General features: G+C 39.0%; 1 protein-coding gene across 26 annotated transcripts in view; it reads right to left on the reverse strand.

The window, feature by feature from the left end:
* Positions 1 to 20256, reverse strand: part of Kiaa1217 (KIAA1217 ortholog) — a 761286-nt gene that overhangs the window by 121836 nt on the left and 619194 nt on the right. The window lies entirely within an intron of this gene.

The following is a 20256-nucleotide window of genomic DNA, read 5'->3' on the forward strand; positions in this document are numbered from 1 at the left end:
CGAGCGCTCTACTGCTGAGCCACAATCCCAGCCCAGATGCAATTTTTTTTTTCTGAATATTTTTCATGCATGTTTGGTTGAGTCCATGGATGTGGAACCTACAAACATGAGGGACTGACTATATTTTAAAGATGGAGCAAATCATATTTCTGACACACTGGATATGAAATGAGACCAAAAGCAGCCAAGGATAATGGCACAATTTTGGTGTGAGCAAAGCGTTGTGTGTCAGGATAAGGCTACAATCTACTTACATGGAGAAGACGGCTGGGGGAATAAGAAGTTCATTTTTAGACCTGCTAAGGTTTATATGTCAAGAAATATGAATCTGGACTTCAGAAGAGAGGACTGGGCCAGAAGGGTCATCATCATGTAGCTGACACTTGGTCACCATGGGAACAGGACTAAATGACATCACCTACAGTGTTGGTTTAGAGAAATGATGAGGTCCAGACAGAGGCCAACACAAAATGTGACAAAATGATAAGGAACCAGAAGGTTGAGAGAAAGAGGTCTCTAAGAGCCAAGGGAAGGACACTGGGTCTTAAGGATGGGAAGTGGTTTAGCTTGGGAAGTGCTGGCAGTAAAGTACAGGTCACCTGTGACCTTGACCAGGGCTGCTCTGGTGGTGCGGTGGGATTAAAGGTCTGAAAAGAGAACTGAGATGGTGGCTCAATGGTAGAGCGCTTGCCTCACATGTGTGAGGCGCTGGGTTCGATTTTTAGCACCACATATAAATAAATGAATAAAATAAAGGTCCATCAACAAGGAAAAATGAATGAATGAATGAATGAATGAATGAATGAATGAATGAATAAATGTCTGAAAGGACAGGTTGGAGAAACACCCAGGGAGGAACTGGAGATAGTGCTACTGATAACCCTTTCCAGTCCCTTTGTCGCCATGGCATAGTAACTAGAGGGACTTGGTAAACTAACATAGGCCTAAGCTACAACATTGGGTAATACAATCTCAAAATAGTCCCAAATGATTCCCGAAGACTGACAAGCCAGGCAGATGAGACCTAACTCAAATGCCATCAGTAATCATAGAAATATTTTTAGAAGATTCAGATTTCTCGTCTTTTTTTTTTAAGCCAAAGATTTTTGTGGGATTGTTACAGTCATAACGGAAAATTGTAACAAACATAACAATTGCACAGGATCTTTCTTTTAGAATTCTGCAGACGCAAACAACTTTTGGTCACAGTGATATGTCTAGCCACGCAGCTAGGGTTTTTCCTTTGCAGACATTACTAAGCCGCCCTCAGCACCACCCGCTCTTGTTTTATAGGGCACGCTTTGTGCACAACTTGTCTATTACCTCTGTGATCTTTGAGATATGCTTGGCCACAATCAAAAGCATCCATTTCTATTAGCAACTTCCTACTGATAGCATCTAGTCTCCAAATCCAAAGAAAAATAAAAATTTTCAATGTTCACAGCTAGATCCAAGGAAACATGCTAGTGTTCATTTAGATGAAGGCTGTGATACAAATGGAAAAAAATCACATTGGGGTTTTTATTTTCCTTTGTTTTCTTTCTCTCTGCCAGACTAGGCTTAACTCTGATTACTTAGAAACTCTTACAAATATAAAAGAAAAGAATGTCCTAATCTAAGGAAATGTATGCACAGTTGTCCCCTGGAATCCATGGGAGACTGGCTCCAGAACTCCATGCAAATATTCAAATTCATGGATGCTCAAGTTCCCCCTATAAAATGGTATAGTGTTTGCACACCCTCCAAATACTGTAAACTATCTTAAGATTACTTATAATATTTAACAACACAAATGCTATGTCAAGAGTTGCTGTCCTGTATTCTTCAGGGAATAATGACAAGAAAAAGTCTGTAGTATATGTTCAGTGCAGGCATGATTTTTTTTCAAGAATTTTGACCTGTAGTTGATTGTATCTATGAATGTGGAACCCATAGATATATGGAGAAACAATTCTGGGTGTGTGTGTGTATGCTGTATGTGTTATATGTGTGTTTGTATATGTGTATCTTACAATAAAGATAAATTAAGGACTAATATTAATATTTGAAAGAATTTACCAAAGCAATCCTTTAATTAGCAGTTAGTGTCAAAATGCACTTAAATTCACAATAATAAATTAATTGGCCAAAGTTTTGGGAACATAAGTGTAAAAAAGGGGATAAGCCAATGTATTCAAAGCTGAAGTGTGAGCATTAATAATTAAAAAAAATAAAAAACCTTCAAGTATATCAAAAATAATACTCTTTCCTTACAATTGCAAAATACTTGTTCATTTGTTCTTTTCTGTCTGCTGAAGAATTAGGCTGACTTATCTTTGAATTCCTTTGTGTCAATGAGCATTAAGTGGGTACTCAGTAGTATGTGGCAATAAATTAAAAAAGAAAGAAAGAAAAGAGAATAAGAGGGAGAAAATATGTCCCATTGAATGGTAAAGTGCTCATCAACTGAAGAGTGATTGCTTTGTCAGAAACAAGTTTATTTATTACAATGTGGCCCATTTAACTATTGGAGTTTAATTTCAGCCTTAATCTGACATCCACAACTAACTACAATATCCTTACTGAGTTCAGTTCCATTGATAACTGCTGAGAGTAGCTGGTGACTTTTTTACACAGTGAATGGCAGGGAGGAGGGGGTGGCCTAGTGGTGAGTCCTGCATGTGCAGGGAGGCATCTAGAAATCTGCCTTCACAGAGAGAAAAAGAAGATATGCACAAAAAACTGTGAGAAACAGGTATTAGATAGATTAGATATTTTGGGAATAAAAAGGGTTAGGGTTTGTCAATAAAGAATGGTGTAGCTCAGTGGTAGAAGGCTTGAAGGGCTTGCCTAGCATGTGTGGGCCCTGAGTTTGATTACACTCTCACACACACACACACATACACACACAGAGGGAGAGAGAGAGAGAGAGAGAGAGAGAGAGAGAGAGAGAGAGAGAGAGACAGGCAGGCAGAGGGACAGAGAAGAAAGAGCAATGTGGCTTCTAATGCCGAAAAACAAATGCAAAGTTATCCAGTCATTCAGTTTTTGATTCCTGCACTGAAGCTACTCTTCTCGGTGACCTCGGTAAAATCATTTAATACTTTGCATTTGTTTATCTAAAAGTTCCATAGATCTGCAGTTCCACAAATACTACTCAATTAATTTTGGCTATTAGATTTTTATTCAATTCAAGAGAGAGAAAGAGACTCACAAAAGTGATGGGAACACCTTTAGCCTGTAAAGTCAGCGTCTTCCTTTTAACATAGAGAAATATGAAATAAACATTATTATAAACAGGATGTCATTAATGTTGAAAACCTGAGCCTCATTATCACGTATTGGGCAATGCAAGAAATGGAAGAATAAACTATGAATCTACAGAGGTAGCCTCTACTCAAGCTTTACAAAAATATGCAATATCATCATGTTGGAATTTTTTTCCAAAACACCTTTATTGAGCAAAATTATATATAATAAATTATGTATATTTAAAGGGTAAAATTTGATAAGTTTTGATATATCCATATTACCATAGAACCAGTATCAAAATGAAGCTAATGAGCTAAAATGTTCTCCTGGGTCCTTTGTGAATCCCCCTCATCACTGGTCTGCTCTCTGTCACTACCAGTTAGCTTTCATTTTACAGAATTTTATATAACACATACTCTTTGGTTTGGCTTCTTCCATTCAGAGTAATGATCTTGAAATTTGCTCATGTTGCTGCTGTATTGAGTACATTAAAAGTGAGCTAACTTACTGTACCTCACTTATCAAATAAAACAGTAACACTTTACAAAGTACAGAAGTCAAGTGGCAACAGGCTGCTTGGGCCTGGGAACAGTAGAGCTCTCTGGGATCCGACCCAATCTTTACAGGCGTAGGGACAAGAACAAAATTTATCCTCCTGTGATCCTTACTTCTGGGGATTAAATAAGACAGAAGATAAACTAAAATCCAAGATAAACTATTATAAGACTATTATAAACTATTATAGAGACCACTATAGCAAGAGAGGAAACAAGAAAATCACTTTAGGAGGCTATTACAATAGTCTTAGCAAGAGGTAGTGGTAGACTGGAAGTCAAGGAAGAAGGAGATCAAGTTCTAGTTATGATTTTATTTTCCTAAATTAGTTCTATGGAAAACGTAATAATAATAATGCCCCTCCTATCACCACTTATAAAATACTTACAATTTGGGTACTCTAGTGAGAAATTAACATAAATTAACTATTTCAATCCTCACAACACCATAAAGTCTACTTTTATATTTCTTACTGATGAGGAATTCAGGCATGAGTAGTTGGATTACTTGGCCAACCTCACGTAGTGGCAGATAATATAGCTGAGATGTGAGGCCAGGCAGTCTGTCTTCAGAGACCATGCTCTTAACTGCATGCTACATGGCTTCTCAGTGTTGACGTACAAAAGAAATACTATTTTGTTCAAGGAGAACCTAGACCTATCAAAAAGTTGAAGCCTGTATTATATTGGCTGTTCATTTAAAACTTGGGATTTTAAACAGAAGTTGCAGAATCAACCTCATTACCTTTTTCACCACGAACTTGATAAACTCATTTTCAATGGAACCACTTTTGCAGGCCCACCTGGATGGGCCACCTGGCCACTCTTCACAGCTACAGCCATAGAAACTCTGAGTGCTGTTAAGGCCAGCACTGAGGGCAGCTCTGGAACATGCTGACTCCTACACGGAACTAGACATGAGCAATTCAGAGCATCATGGCCTGCCTGCCTTCCTTTCAGTGAACCCTTTCTGGATTTTAGTTGTATCTTAGCAAAATTAGTGTTATCATCACTTTATCAAGGGCATGAAATAAAGAAATGTCTCCTATTTTATCATTATTAATGATAGAATTTTGCTGGAAGACATCTGCTGCACATTGCCATTTCTATAAAGCCAACATTTTCCTCAAATTTCCTAGAAAATTGGTCAGGATTTCATGGATGAGGAATCTGAATACTAGGAAGGATAAAAGACTGGGCACAGGGTCTCTGACCTATTCCATGACACAGCTGGGAGGGGAATGCTGGGACCAGAATGTTCCTGATGTTTTTATAGAAGGCTGTGAGCTCACTCTGTGACAGGTGCGTCTGTTGTTTCAGCAGATGAAACTATTGTGCAAGAGTTGGGCAAACTCATTCTGCAGCCTGCCCACAAAGGGCTGGGCAATGGTACGTGTTTGGAGAGCTGGATGCTACCATTTGCTAAATGTTCTATTTGGGCTTCCTTCAATGCTTCCTACCGATGCTAAAATCTGCACACATTCAGGGAAGTGGGATTACTCAATAATACACCTGATTATAATTCTAACTTCAGGAGGCAACACATTCCAAATCTTTTTCTAGTACATTCTCTTTAGTCATCTTAAGTATAACAGAGGAAGCATAAAATCTTTTATGAGTCAGTAAATAGAAGCTTCTTCTGCACAAGATTTCAGGTAAGATCAGAGTACTTCCTCTTCCCAATTCTACCAACAGAGGAGCTGTAGTCATTTATTTCAGACTAAAAGAAGAAAAATCCTGATGGACTAGAGAGGAATCTTCAGGCTTCTTTTATTCAAGGCTATCAACAAATAGGAGCCACCTCCCAGGACCCATCCAAAACGTGTGTGTGTGTGTGTGTGTGTGTGTGTGTGTAAGAGTTTTGCCCTGCAGGCTCTGTGGACAGAGATGTATGAGAATGTACCTGGGGGTACCCAGACTTCAAGTAATTTCAGCATCAGGAGAAACGGAAATAAGATTTACAGGTGGGAAATCAATAGATATGGTGGTTTTCTTAGGTCTTTAAAATAAGCTCCCTCTTTCCTCAACCAAATGCAAGATAAGATACAAAATTTTATTTCTATGCTCATAGCTTTACTAAGACGACACTAAATTTGAACGTGTATTGGTGCTCTTCATTCTCCCAGGTAAACAATTAGTTGAATGCTGGGCTCCTGGGGCAGATGGCTTCGCAATGACTGTTTAGGGCCCAATAAGGAAAAAAGTTGATATGACGGCTTCCAGTTTTGTGGTATGTTTTGCCCAGAGATTGGTCAATGAAGTCAGGTGAAAAGATGTGAAAGCTTTCTGTTTTGCCTATAGTTTGAAGAAGATTTTTATTTGGAGAAAAGGTGAGATTATTTCACCTCCTAAATATTGCAAACACTCCTTTTGGAAAAATTATTCAGTATGCCCAGGAGGGTATGGGAGGGTTTAAAGAACGTATATATTTTCCAGCCCTGTTTGGTCTCTGCTGTTCATCAATCAAAGAAGAGAAACCCACTTCTCCTCCAGATTATAATAGGGATTGTGAAGTCAGTAGGTTTCCAAATCAGAGCAGATGGTCAGCAAATGATACTTCATATTAGACAATATTGGTTGGGTTAAATGTCATTCTTACATTTCTATCATAGAAATATTTGTTCATATGTATGCATGTCAATCTCCTCCAATAAAACATGAGAATTTTTAGAGTGCCTTCATTGTGATTCCCTCTCTGGTCTTTGTTTCTAGCTAGACTTTCATTTTGTTTTACTTTTAACCTCCTTACATGACTTGTCACATTAGGCTCATTTTGATTTTACTATTTTATATTATCACTATTGCTTCACACATTCCACGCCCTCCTTCTGTCTTTAGTATCCTTCTTGGTGAAGTATATGTTTCAACCTTTTATGCTGAAATTGTTACAAGAAGAAAGTTGCAAACAAACACAGGAAGACCCCATGCACTTTTGGCCCTCTGTTTTAGTCAGATTTTTTTTTTGCTGCTGTGACTAAAGGACCCAACCAGAACAATTATGGAGAAGGAAAAGTTTATCTGAGGGCTCACAATTTCAGAGTTCTTAGTCCATAGAAGGTTAGCTTCATTCCTTGAGGCTTGAGATGAGGTAGGACAACATGGTGAAGAGTGTGTCAGAGGGAAACAGCTCACATGGTGATCAAGAAGCAGAGACACTCCACTCTCCAGATACAAAATATATATCCCAAAGCCACGCCCCCAATGTCCCACCTCCTCCAACCACACCCGGCCTGCCTTCAATTACCACTCAATTAATCCCATTGGGTGACAGGCTCATTGATTGGATTAAGGCTCTCACGGCCCGATCACTTCTCTGAATCTTCTTGCATTGTCTCACATGTGAGCTTTTTGGGGACACCACATCCAAACCATACCACCCTTCCTCTCCCAATTGAACAACTATAGGACAATAACAAAACCAGATTTGGCATGGATATGACCCAGAGAGAATACTCAGATTTATACATATGCTGTCTGTGTGTGTGTTGCTCTATGAAGTTTTATCACATATGCCACTGTGTGTAACTACCACTACAATGAACACACTATTATAATGAGGATTGCTATGCCACATTTTGAAATCAAACTCCTCTCCCCCACTTATATCCTTAACACCTGGCTACTACTAATCTGTTCTTCATATCTTAAAATTTTTTTTTGAAATACATATATTCCCACAAGGGGAATTTTATTGATAGCTCAAGTTTATTCCCTTCCCAAAGGTCGACTGCAACCACATGAAGTGAACAGAACATCAAGACACTACTATCTTCATAATAAAACAAAAGACAAGCTAAGGGTTGGGTCCCTTGGCCCCTTCTCCTCTTATCTCCTTCCAGGTCAAATGTTTGAGAGTGAGAGAGGGAGAGAGAGAGAATTTTAATATTTATTTTTTAGTTATCAGCGGACACAACATCTTTGTTTGTATGTGGTGCTGAGGATCGAACCCAGGCTGCACGCATGCCAGGCGAGCGCACTACCGCTTGAGCCACATTCCCAGCCCCGGTTTCTTAACAGCCAGCATTTTCTTAAATATGCAGTTGGGCTCAACACATTCAACCTCTCCACAATGTCCTTAAGAGTTTTAGCCTTTGTCCCTGGAGAATCAACTTAATCTGTCCACCATTGCTATTCCACTTCCTTTTATGATGCTGCTTTCCCTGAAAACAGAGAATCCTTGCCATTCGTGTACTGTGCTGCTTTGTGGTGCTTACTACACTTCTTGTAGAAAGTCTGGCAGGTTTTAGGAATATTTACCACATTTGCAGGAACACCATCAGCACGTAAAGAATTGCCCATCCCTTCAATTTTCTCTCAAGTGTGTTATGGAATGGTTCCACGTATAACCTTTTGAGATTGACTTTATTTTACAAAGCACAATTTCCCTGTTGTGCATCCAAGGTGTTGAGCATATCAATAATTCATCCCTGATTAATGCATAGTCCTGTATGGATGGAACCTAGGATAACCATTCACCCACTGAAAAGTTATTATGGAAAGTTATTATGGCTTGGATATGAAATGTCCTCTGGAGAGTCATGTGTTGAAGCCTTGTTCCCCAATGCAGCAAGGTTCAGAGGTAAGGATTTTGGGAAGTCATTGGATCACAAGGGCTCAGACCTCATCAATGAACCAAGCCATTGAGGGATTCACAGCTAAATGGATTACTAGGGGGTTGGGAAAACTGTAGGAGGCAGGGCCTACTTGTAGGAAATAAGTCCTTGGGAGTGTACCCTTCCCGACTGTATCTGTCCCTGATCCCTTCTCTCTCTGCTTCCCAGCTTTATGAGGTGAGCTGTTTACCCCTACCACACCCTCCCGCCATGATGTACTGCCCCACTGCAGAAACAATGGAGCCGCCAGTCAGCCTTGGACTGAAACCTCTCTAACCATGAGCAAAAATCAATCTTTCCTCCTTCTCTCTCTCTCTCTCTCTTTTTTTAATATATATATTTTTTGTAGTTGAACACAATAACTTTATTTGTTTATTTTTGTGTGGTGCCGAGGATTGAACCCAGGGCCCTGCACATGTGAGGTGAGCACTCTACCCCTGAGCCATAACCCCAGCCCCAATCTTTCCTCCTTTAAGTTGCTTTTCTCGGGTATTTTGTCCCAGCAACAAAAAGCTGACTAACACAAGTAACTTCTATCATTTTGGCTACTATAAGCAAAGGCTGCTCTGAACACATATGTACAAGATTCTAAGAGTAGAAAGGTTTTCATTCCTCTGAGATAAATGTTAAAGAGTACAAGTGCTGTGTCATGTGGTAACTGCATTTTTTAAAAAAATTTAGTTTTAAAAGAAACTGTACAACCAATTTCCAAGCGGTTTTGTCATTTTACATTCCCATCAGCAATGGATGAGTGGTTCAGTTTGAATCTTTACCAGCATTTGGTATTATCACCATATTTTATTTAACTATTTTATAGTGATACCTTGTTGTGGCTTTAATTTGCATTTGGGCATGTTTTCATATACTTATTTGCCACCTGTGTACATCCTTTTTAGTAAAATGTCTGTTTTTGTATTTTATCCAATCTCTAATTGGATTATTTTTTATTATGGAGTTTTGAGAGTTCTATATATATTCTAGATAATGGTCCCTGTCAGATATACAGTTTACAAATATTTTCTCAGTCTGTAGCTTGTTTTTTCATCCTTTTAACAAGGCTTTTTTTTTTTTTAATAAGATCCAAATGATCAATTTTTCCTTTTATGAATCATGCGTTTGGATTCATGTCTAAGAAATCTTCACAAAACCCTAGTATATTAGTCAACTTTCTGATACTATAACAAAATATGTTAAGATAGAGCTGGCTGCAATCTCAGTGATGCTGGAGGCTGAGGCAGGAGGACAGCAAATTTGAGGTTAGCTTCAAAAACTTAGTGAAGTCCCAAGAAACCTAGCAAGACCCTGTCTCAAAAATTAAAACAGGGCTGGGGATGTGACTCAGTGGGTAAGCAACTCCTGGGGTCCATCTCCAGCACCCTCCCCCTCCCCCCCCAAAAAAAAGGTAAGACAACATAAAAAAGGAAAGGTTTATTTTTGGCTCACAGTTTTGGACATTTCAGTCCATGATCAGTTGTCCTGTTGCTTTGGATCCTATAAGGCTGTATATTGTGGTGGAAGTGCATAATAGAGTAAGTTCCCACCTCATAGCCAAGAGGGAGGGGCAAAGAGACCAGGGTTCCACAATAACCTCCAAGGGTACATCCCCAATCACCTAAGACTTCCTGCTAGGCCCACCTCCTTTTTTTTAATTTTTTTTTTTTTTTGGTTGTAGATGGACACAATACCTTTACTTGTGTATTTCTTTTTTTTTAATGTGGTACTGAGAATCGAACCCAATGCCTCACATGAATAAGGCAAGTGCTCTACCACTGAGCCACCACCCCAGCCCTAGACCCACTTCTTAAAGGTTCTACCATCTTCCAATAGCCTCATGAATTGGGGACTAAGCCTTTAACTCATAGGTAGGCCTTTGGAGAATTTTCAACCCTGGCGATCAATGGGGTGACTGATGTCACAGCCAGATCGCCCTCACATCCGAGAATTTTCAATTCAAACTCTTCAAGACCCCTATGGCTTCAATACTGTCTCCTGATTTTTTTTTTAATCTAAAATTTTTACAAATTTTCTGTGTGCAGTGACCCACACCTGTGTTTTCAGTGGCTCAGGAGGCTAAAGCTGGAAGATCGTGAGTTCAAAGCCAGCTTCAACAACTTAGTGAGGTCCTAAGCAATTTAACTAAGACTCTATCTCAAAATAAAACATAAAAAGGGCTGGAGAATGTGGCTTAGTGATAAGGTGCTCCTGAGTTCCATTCCCAGTACAAAAAAAAGAGTAAAATTTTATAAATTTACCTTTTTATATTAAGTTCATGAGGTATTCTGAGTTCATCTTTGTATAAGACTTAGATTGAAGCACATTGTTTCTCACCTATTGCTATCTCACTGCTTCAGTACCACACGTGGAAAAAGCTCTTTTCCTTCCTGGAACTGCTTTTGCATCTTGTGTTAAAAAGAAAAAAAAAAATCAGATGGGCATTTTGTATGGATCTATTTCTGACTTCTGGCTTCTGTTTGATTGATCTGTATGTCCATCCCTCCACTAACAACAACTAATCTTTATTACTGTAGTTCCATACCAAGTCTTGAAATCAGGTAGACTTATCCCTCCTACTTCACTCTTCTTTTTCCAAAACAGTTTTAGCTATGCTAACTTCTTTGCTTTTTTATATAAATTTTCGAATAATCTTGTTTATGTTCACAAAAAAAAAAAGTCTTGCTGTAGTTCAGACAGGAGTTGTTTTAAACCTGTAAGTCTATTTGGGTAGAACTGACATCTTTACTTTGCTGAGTCTTCCAAGTTATAAATAGACTATGTCTTGATTATGAGGTCTTTCTTTCATTTCTTTTCAGCCTATAGCTCCTATACCTGTTTTGTTATATGTATACCTAAGGATTTCATTTTCTTTGGAGTAATGGTAAAGGAGACACTGTTTTTCATTTGGGCTTCCCTTTGTTTGTGGGTTATATGTAGAAAGACAATTGATTCTGTGTGCTGATCCTTTGTCCTGTGACCTTACTGATCTCATTACTCCTAGGAAGGTTTTGTTTTTGGTTTGGCTCTTTTTGTACATTATTTGGGATTTTCAGTGTAGATACTGTTATCTGAAAGCAGAGACCATTTTATTTCTTTCTTTCTAATCTGCACGCCCTTTGTTTCTTTTCCCTGCCTATTGCTCCAGTTATCATATCTAGAATGACACTGAGTAACAGATGAAGTCAGACTCTCCTGGCGGCTCCCTCTGGCAACATTCAGCTTTTCACCATTAAGTAAGGTGCTGCAGGTTTTCTGCAGAAGTTCTTTCGGAGGGCCCTCTATATTGTTGTTGTTGTTGTTTATGACTTGGTGTTGGGTTTTGTCAAATAGTTTTTATGTGTTAATAGATGTTATCTTATAATTTTAATTTTTTACCCTGTTGATATGAAAAATTTCATTAAGTGATTTTCAAATATGAAACCAGCATTGCAGACCTGGAACAAATCCCACTTGGTTGTATTGTTGTTGTTGTTGTTATTGTTTTAATGCTGATGGATTCAATTTGCTAAAATTTTATTGAGGATTTTTGTGTGGAATACATATATTACTCATTCTTTCAGTGAGTCTGGGAAGGGTAAATACTTCATATCTTGTTTATCTAAAATTGGCTCCTTTTTGCCCTCACTCTTAAATAATACTTTTGCTAGATAAACAAATATTGGTTGATGGTCATTTTTTGCTCTGAAGTTTGAAGATTTTATTCCATAACTTTGTGACTTCTTGGCTTATAAAAACATACCATGGAGAAGTTTTGTTTTCTTTGTTGGTACCTGTCATTTCCCTCTGGCTGCTTTTAAGATTCCCTTTTGATCACTGATGCTCTGCTGTCTCTCCATGTTGGGCCTATGCATGATTAAAAAAAAAAAAATCTTCCTTGGGATTTTGTGTTAGTTTTCAAACTTAAGATGTGGTTTGTCTTTAATTCTAGAAATTTCCCATCCATTCTCTCTTCCACTACTGCCTTTCTCCAATTTTCTCTAGTCTTATCTTCTAGAATTCCCATGAAGCAGATCATCTTTGGTCACTTTCTCTTGTCTCTTAATAATCCTTTCACATTTTCTTTCCCTTTCTCCTTGGGTTTTCAGATTTCCTCAGTCTGTATTTTAGTTAGCTATTTTTCTTTTTAGCTGAATAATCTTGAAAGATCTTGATTATTTTAAAGCCAATTTCTAAACATGGTGTGGTTTTACTTGTATTGTTCACAAATATTCCAGGCCCATTATTAAACTATACCTCCTTATTTGCTCTCAAGTTAAATATGGCCTTATGACTTCTTTAAACAGAAGTATCACTTCTTGCAGAAAGTTTTAGGGCTAAAACAAGATTCATTGTGATCTGCACATCCTGCACCACTGATGTATATTGAGCTAGAGCCTCCATCGACATGGGACCCTGAGTGCCACTGGCAGGCAAGGCTCCATCCAGCTTGAGCTGGACATGCAGTTTGAACAAGAAATAGCCATTGACTTGGAGATAAGTGCTACTGAGATTTTGGGGTTGTTACTGCAGCATTTCCTAGCCTATCCTGACTTATATAACTGAGAAGTCTCCCAAACGTGGAAAATGTGGATAGGTCCTATCAACAGCATTTGTTTCTCCCAGATAATTTTCTCTTTTTAGCCCTAATGCCCTTGCTAGAGTCAAACTTCTTGCTGTTTTCCTGTGCTGGGAGCAGAGTACTCCCTTACTCCCATCCCATTTTATGAACCTCTAGGCTATTTATTTATGCGGGGCCATCATTCCATCTTTCTGCTCATTCTCCTGTAGTTGTGTATAAGAATCAGAGTCCTAGCCCAAAGGTCTGGTCCTCATTTATGAAACATGTAGGTTCACAGTCATTTCTACTTTGATATGCTTTACTTCTGGAACCTGTAGATTGCCTTTCCTTCCTTTCAAACATGCCATGTTTTAATTTTTGTTGTTGTTATTATATTTCTATGTGTTTGTAGCAACGAGGGGTACTGTTTGCATCCTGTGATCTTTCACATTGCCATATTGCTAGAAGTCTTCCTAAGATCATCCTTTCCTACCAGTGTAATTCTATTTTGTCTGAACTATTTGTGAAGAACTATTCATACTCAAATTAACTCTCTCCTTGCTGGGATGTCTGGGTCATATTTTTCAAGCTGATGAACACAGGACTTGAAAGACAGCAAACCAGAAAAACAGGAGAAGACAAGGTGGCCATTAGAATTTAGAGAAAATATGTAATAGTCAAAACAGAAGCTTCCGGAAACAATATAACCTAAACAGTGAAGACAAGCTACTGACAAGAGTAAAGAATATGAAAACCCAGCCAAATTGAAATGTTAATTATGTTAATTACTAGAAACAACTTATTTGTTTTCAAGATTCTTTTTCTTTTTTAAAAAAATTGTTCTTATTAGTTATGCATGACAGTAAAATGTATTTTGACATATTATACATATACGGAGTACAACTTCTCTTTCTTCTGGTTGTACATGATGTAAAATTACATAGGTTGTGTAATCATATATGTGCATAGAATGGTAATGTCCAATTCATTCTACTATCTTTCCTATTCCCATTACCCCTCCCCCTTCCCTTCATTCCCCTTTGTCTAATCCAATGAATTCTATTCTTCCCTACCAGCCCCACTATTGTGAGCTACCATCCGTGTATCAGAACATTCAGCCTTTGGTTTTTTGGGATTGGCTTATTTCATTTAGCATGATAGTCTCCAGGTCCATCCATTTACTGGCAAATGCCATAAATTCATTTTGCTTTAGGCTTGAGTAATATTCCATTGTGTATATGTACCACATTTTCTTTATCCACTCATCTGTTGATGGGCACCTAGGTTGGTTCCATAGTTTAGCTATTGTGAATTGAGCTGCTATAATATATTGATGTAGCTGTGTCACTGTAGTGTGCTGATTTTACATCCTTTGGGTATAAGCTGAGGAGTGGGATAACTGAGCCAAATGGTGGTTCCATTCCAAGTTTTCTGAGGAATCTCCATACTGCTTTCCAGATTGGTTGCACTAACTTGCAGTCCCACCAGCAATGTGTGGGTGTACCTTTTCCCCCACATCCTCGTCAACATTTATTGTTGCTTATATTACTAATAATTGGTATTCTGACTGGAGTGATATGGAATCACAGTGTAGTTTTAGTTTGCATGTCTCTAATTGCTAGAGGTGTTGAACACTTTTTTTTATATATTTTTCACTTCTGTGAAGTGACTGTTCAGTTCCTTTGCCCATTTTTGATTGGTTCTTTTTTTGGGGGGGGGTAGGTTTCTTGAGTTCTTTATATGTCCTGGAGGTGCAGGTGGCAAAGACTTTTTTCCCATTCTGTAGGCTCTCTCTTCACATTCTTGGTAATTTTCTTTGCTGTGAAGAAGCTTTTTAGTTTGATTCCATCCCATGTGTTGATTCTTGATTTTACTTCTTGCACTATAGGAGTTAAGTAAGTGGGTTCCTAAGCCAACATGATGTAGATTTGGGCTTACTTTTTTCTTCTATTAGGTGCAAGGTCTCTGGTCTAATGCCTAAGTCCTTGATCCACTTTGAATTGAGCAATTAGACTGAAGAAAGAAATTAAAGGGATATGAATAGGAAAAGAAGAACTCAACTATGACTATTTGCCAACATGATTCTATATTTAGAAGACCAAAAGAATTCTACCAGAAAACTTCCAGAACTCATACATGAATTCAGCAAAGTAGCAGGATATAAAATTAGCACCCATATATCAAATGTGTTCCTAATACATCACCAATGAATCTACTGAAAGAGAAATTAGGAAAACTACCCTATTCACTATAGCCTCAAAAAAAAAAATAAAATATTTGGGAATCAATCTATCAAAAGAGGTGAAAAACTTCTACAATGAAAACTTTGCAATGCTAAAGAAAGATGTTGAAGAAGACCTTGGGAGATGGAAAGCTCTCCTGTGCTCTTGGATAGGCAGAATTAATATTGTCAGAATGGCCATACTATCAAAACTGTTCTACAGATTTAATGCAATTCCTATTAAAATCCCAATGATGTTCTTCATAGAAATAGAAAAAGCATTCATGAAATTCATTTGGGAAAATAAGAGACCCAGAATAGCCAAAGCAATCCTTAGCAAGAAAACTGAAGCAGGAAGCATCACAATACCAGACCTTAAATTATACTACAGAGCCATAGTAACAAAAATGGCATGGTATTGGCAGCAAAACATACATGAAGTCCAATGGTGCAGAATAGAAAACTCGGAGACAAACCCATATGAATACAGTTATCTCATACTAGACAAAGACACCAAAACCATACAAAGATAGCCTCTTCAAAAAATGATGCTGGGAACACTGGAAATCCATATGTAGAAAACAACTTAACTTAGAGATGAAACATAATATGAAAAGACAATGATAAACATTTGTTTTTAATTGGGGAAAACAGAGTGATTTGTTTTAATTAATTTTGAAGATAAAAAAAAAAGTTAAAAATGAACTCATTTAAACAGAAAATACCTTGATTTTAGTCAGTTTGAAATACAGCCATTTCTAAATGAAATTTAAAATACCCTATGTTTGAGAACAAAATGGAGTAGAATTTAAAAAAAATAATTCAGGTCATCATTATGGCTATCTGCTAATTTACAGAGTACTTACCAAGTACCAGGAAGTGTATTAGAACACCTCCTATAGAATCTCAATTGTTATTTACATGTATTTTATGAGGCAGGTATTTATGGAATTATTTAGCTCAGAGGCTAAATAATTTCTCTAACGCCACACATCAGGTAAATCATGGAAGCCAGGTGAGGTGACCCTAATCACGACACTGGCTGCTCCTGTTATACCCAGTGCCCTCTTTTCTCTAATGATAGGGTGGGAACAGCTACAGCTACAGGTATGGTTGGCAGAGAAGAGAGTTGAAAAATGACCACTAAGTGTGCTAGACACTGCCTGGCATAGAGGAGGTGCCCAGCAAATGTTAGCTACCACTATGCCTTCCCCACTCCAGTGCTAACTCCTAGATGGCACTAGCCAAACTTAAGCTAATTTCAAAATACCTACAGAATTCAAATTCTTCTCAAAGCCTCCTCTTCCTCACTTTTGCAAAACTCTTTACTGGTCTCCCAACTTGGCCCATTCCCACTTCAGTCTATTCCAAACCTAGAAGCCAGAATACAGCCTTTAATTCTGAAATAACATCAATGCTTATAATCTATGATATAGCCAAGCTCATTCCAATGTGGCTGGTGTAGCCAGAGTCTTTGTTGTTGGAAAGTCCCTACAGTATCCATCTCTATTACCTCTCTAAACTCATTTCCTGCTCCTTTGCTACCTACTGCGAGTCTCCAATCCCAGTAATCTTGCGGTGGTTCTTCAAATGCTCAGGGCCAGCTGGGCTCGGTGGCACATACCTGTAATCCTAGCAGCGTGGAGTCTGAGGCAGGAGGATCAGGAGCTCAAAGCCAGCCTCTATAAAATACAGGCACTAAGCAATTGAGACCCTGTCTCTAAATAAAACACAAGATAGAGCTGGGGATATGGGTCAGTGATCAAGTGCCCCGGAGTTCAATTCCGGGTACCCCCGTCCCCCAACATGCTCAGGGTCTTTGCACTGGCCATTCCTCTGTCTGGAATTCTCATCCCCCAAATATGCATGTGGCTTACATTTTCACATGTTCCAGGTCATGGCCTAACTGCCCCTTTCCCACTTTCTCTGTTCATCCTTTGCAAGTTTACAACTCTCTTCAGTAGTTTCTGTACTCCTTCCCCTGCTTAATTTTTCTCCATAGCACTTACACAATCCATTATTGTTTTAGTCAGTTTTTTAGTGACTGTGACCAAAACGCCTAAGAAAAAACAACATAGAGCAGGAAAGGTTTATTTTACTCACGGTTTCCCAGGTTCAGTTCATGATCGGCCAACTCCATAGCTCTGGGTCTAAGGTGAGGCAGAAAATCGTAGCAGAAGAATGTGGCCGGGAAGCAGCTCAGGGCATGGTAACCAGGAAGCAGAGAGAGAGCTCCTCTGACCAGGGACACATATAAACCCCAGCGGCATACTGCCAGTGACCTACTTCCTCCAGCCACATCCTACCCGCCTACAGTTACCACCCAGTTAATTCCTATTAGTGGATGAATCCATATGTTAGGCTAAAGTTCTCATAGTCGAATCATTTCACCTCTGAACCTTCTTGCACTCACAGATGAGCCTCTGGGAGACACCTCATATCTAAACTGTAACAATATGTAATGCATTTATTATCTCTTCCTCCAAATAGAACAGAAACTCGTGGCTTTTTTGTTGACTGTATCCAACAGTGTACAGAACTCCGAGTGCCTAGAAGATATTCAGCAAGCATTTCTAAAAAAAGAATGATTTTCTTTCTTCCCACCTAATAGAGCAGTGTGTACACAGTAGGCAGGAAATACATAGTTTTAAATTGAATGCTTTTACTCTTACAAAGGCTCCCATATCATGTGACTCTTCTTACGAAGGGTATTGGGAACACACGAAAGTGCCTAATCCTAGAATCATGCAAGATTAATTACTGAACCAAATCCTAAAGCAGCGGGTCCCAGGGGACTTTCTTCATCAAGGAAATCTCCAGGTGTAGTGGCCTCATCTATTTGTCCCCTGCCTCATCCACAACATGAACAATATTTGGGTGCTAAGTGACCATGGCTAAGCCAGAGATCCCTTAGGGTAAGGCAAGCACAGAGCGCTAGTGTAAAAAACTCCCTGAATTAGGTAAACGGGGATGTGTATGCAGAGCAGTGTGAAGTCATATTAAAAGGTCAGACCCCCAAGATCCAAGGATTGAGTCAGGGGTAAGTTGTTGAGTCTACACACATTTCTAAGTGGGTTGAGGTGGGGGCTGAGATGGCAGAACAGGTGATTCAGAGATTAAGGGTTCAAAAATAGGAACATAAAGATCAGGAGAGACGGATCTGGGTAAGCAGGATGCTACCTATTCTTCCTGTGGGAAGGATGTGGCTCCTCCTTCTTTGTGAAGGCCATGTAAGTTAGGAGTGTTGGGATTAAAAACTTTATTTTTAATTTTTGGTGGTGCTAGGGATTGAAGCCATACTCAAGTATGCTAGGCAAGTGCTCTCTCACTGAGCTACCTCCCTAGACCTAAATGCTTTAGTGTGAGGTCATAATCTAGACCCAAACTCCATATTTCCTCCATAGGAAGTCTTCTATATTTTCCTACCAAAGTATCATGGCAAGTTTTCATTCCTTGCTGAGGGCAGATTAACATGCCTCATATGGCTCAATGTTGTAATAACCCTTAAATTCTTTCTGAGGGCATACTATGGCCCTAAAGCAGTGGTCCCCTGACCTGAAGCATCAACCTCAGTGTTACCTGGAAACTTGTTAGAAATGAGAATTCTTAGATCCCAATCCGGATCAACTGAATCAGAAACTCAGGGGGTAGGACTAAAAATCTGTGTTTTATTACGTTCTCTGCTGAAGTTTGAGAAGCAGTATTTAAAATAAGCACACGCACATGCACATGCACACACACACACACACACAAACACAACAAATAAATGTTGGGGGCTAAGACAACGGGTGGGTATTACTTTACTCAGCGGAGTGGAGGGCTCTGATGGTCAGAGATCTGAATGACGTGGAGAAGGTGCATGCAGGTAGGGGAGGTCAGGGTCTACAGGGGAACCCAAGCAGAGGAGCAGAGGGAACCCAAGGACAGAGAATCTCAGGAGCAGACTCTGGAACAGTCACGGGGCCCCGCATGACTGGCTGTAATCATAACCTTGTCTATGAAGTCTGCGATTTATATGTATTTTAAAGTTGGTCCTTACATGTGTCTTTAGTTACACTAAAAATGCCTTAAATACAAGAATCTGCTTTCATATATTTTTAAAATAACTCACTGTGGCACCTTTAACAGTGCCAGAAACCAAGTAGACCCTTAATAAATACATGAATCGAGAAAAAAAATTGAAAATGGGCAAAACTTGGGGTGGGGGAGAAAGAAGGATTTATTTTTATCATTATATTACTGGGAGACATTTAGCCAAAAATGTCTGAAGGCCAATTAACACCTTAGAAAAGTCTGAAAATGAGAAGTTGGTGGTGATATCATTTTTCATGACATTACCAAACTTTTGAGAACTCAAACTCAGCACAATGAAAACAGGAGCTTTTCTTGATGCGATGCAGTTGAATCAGTTAGCTGTCAAGCAACACTTGTTTGCTAAATTTGGGAGCTGCCAAAGGGAAAAGTAAGAATGGCAGATGAGTCTGTACCCAAAGTTTTAAAACTTCTCCTGGCTATGCTCAGACTGGGTTGATGTACCATGCACGGGGGCGGGAGGCTGGAATAACACCAAATTGAAACAAATGGAAAACTTGATCAACATAATTTTAATGTCTTGAAGAAATACACACAATATGCTTGTGACAACTACCATAAGCAGTTGAGAAGGGAAAAAAGAAAGGGGGAGTGGGCCTGAGCCCTGTATCCAGTTTCTCAGGCTTCCAGAACCAAGTCCTGCAGGCTTAAAACACACAGCCTTCAAGATCAAGGTCTTGGCAGGGTAGGTTTCTGCTGAGACCTCTCACTAGGGTTTGTAGATGGTTCTCCTTCCTGACTTTATTCTGTTATCCTAATTTGCTCTTCTTATAAGGACATTAGTCATATTGGACTAGGATCTACCCTATAACCTCATTTTAACTTAATCATCTCTTGAAAGATCTTATTTCCAAATACTGCCACCTTCCTAAGAATTGGGGGTTAGGACTTCAACATATGAATTTGGGGAGACACAGACTCATAATAGCTCCCAAGAGTGACTTATATTTGCAAGAAACCAAAGATGTCACGTTGGTATCTGGGGACACACCTGCTGTTGTGCTCAAAAGCAGT

Source organism: Marmota marmota, unplaced genomic scaffold (assembly GCF_001458135.2).
Source record: "Marmota marmota marmota unplaced genomic scaffold, marMar, whole genome shotgun sequence".
In the NCBI taxonomy this organism is placed as follows: domain Eukaryota; kingdom Metazoa; phylum Chordata; class Mammalia; order Rodentia; family Sciuridae; genus Marmota; species Marmota marmota.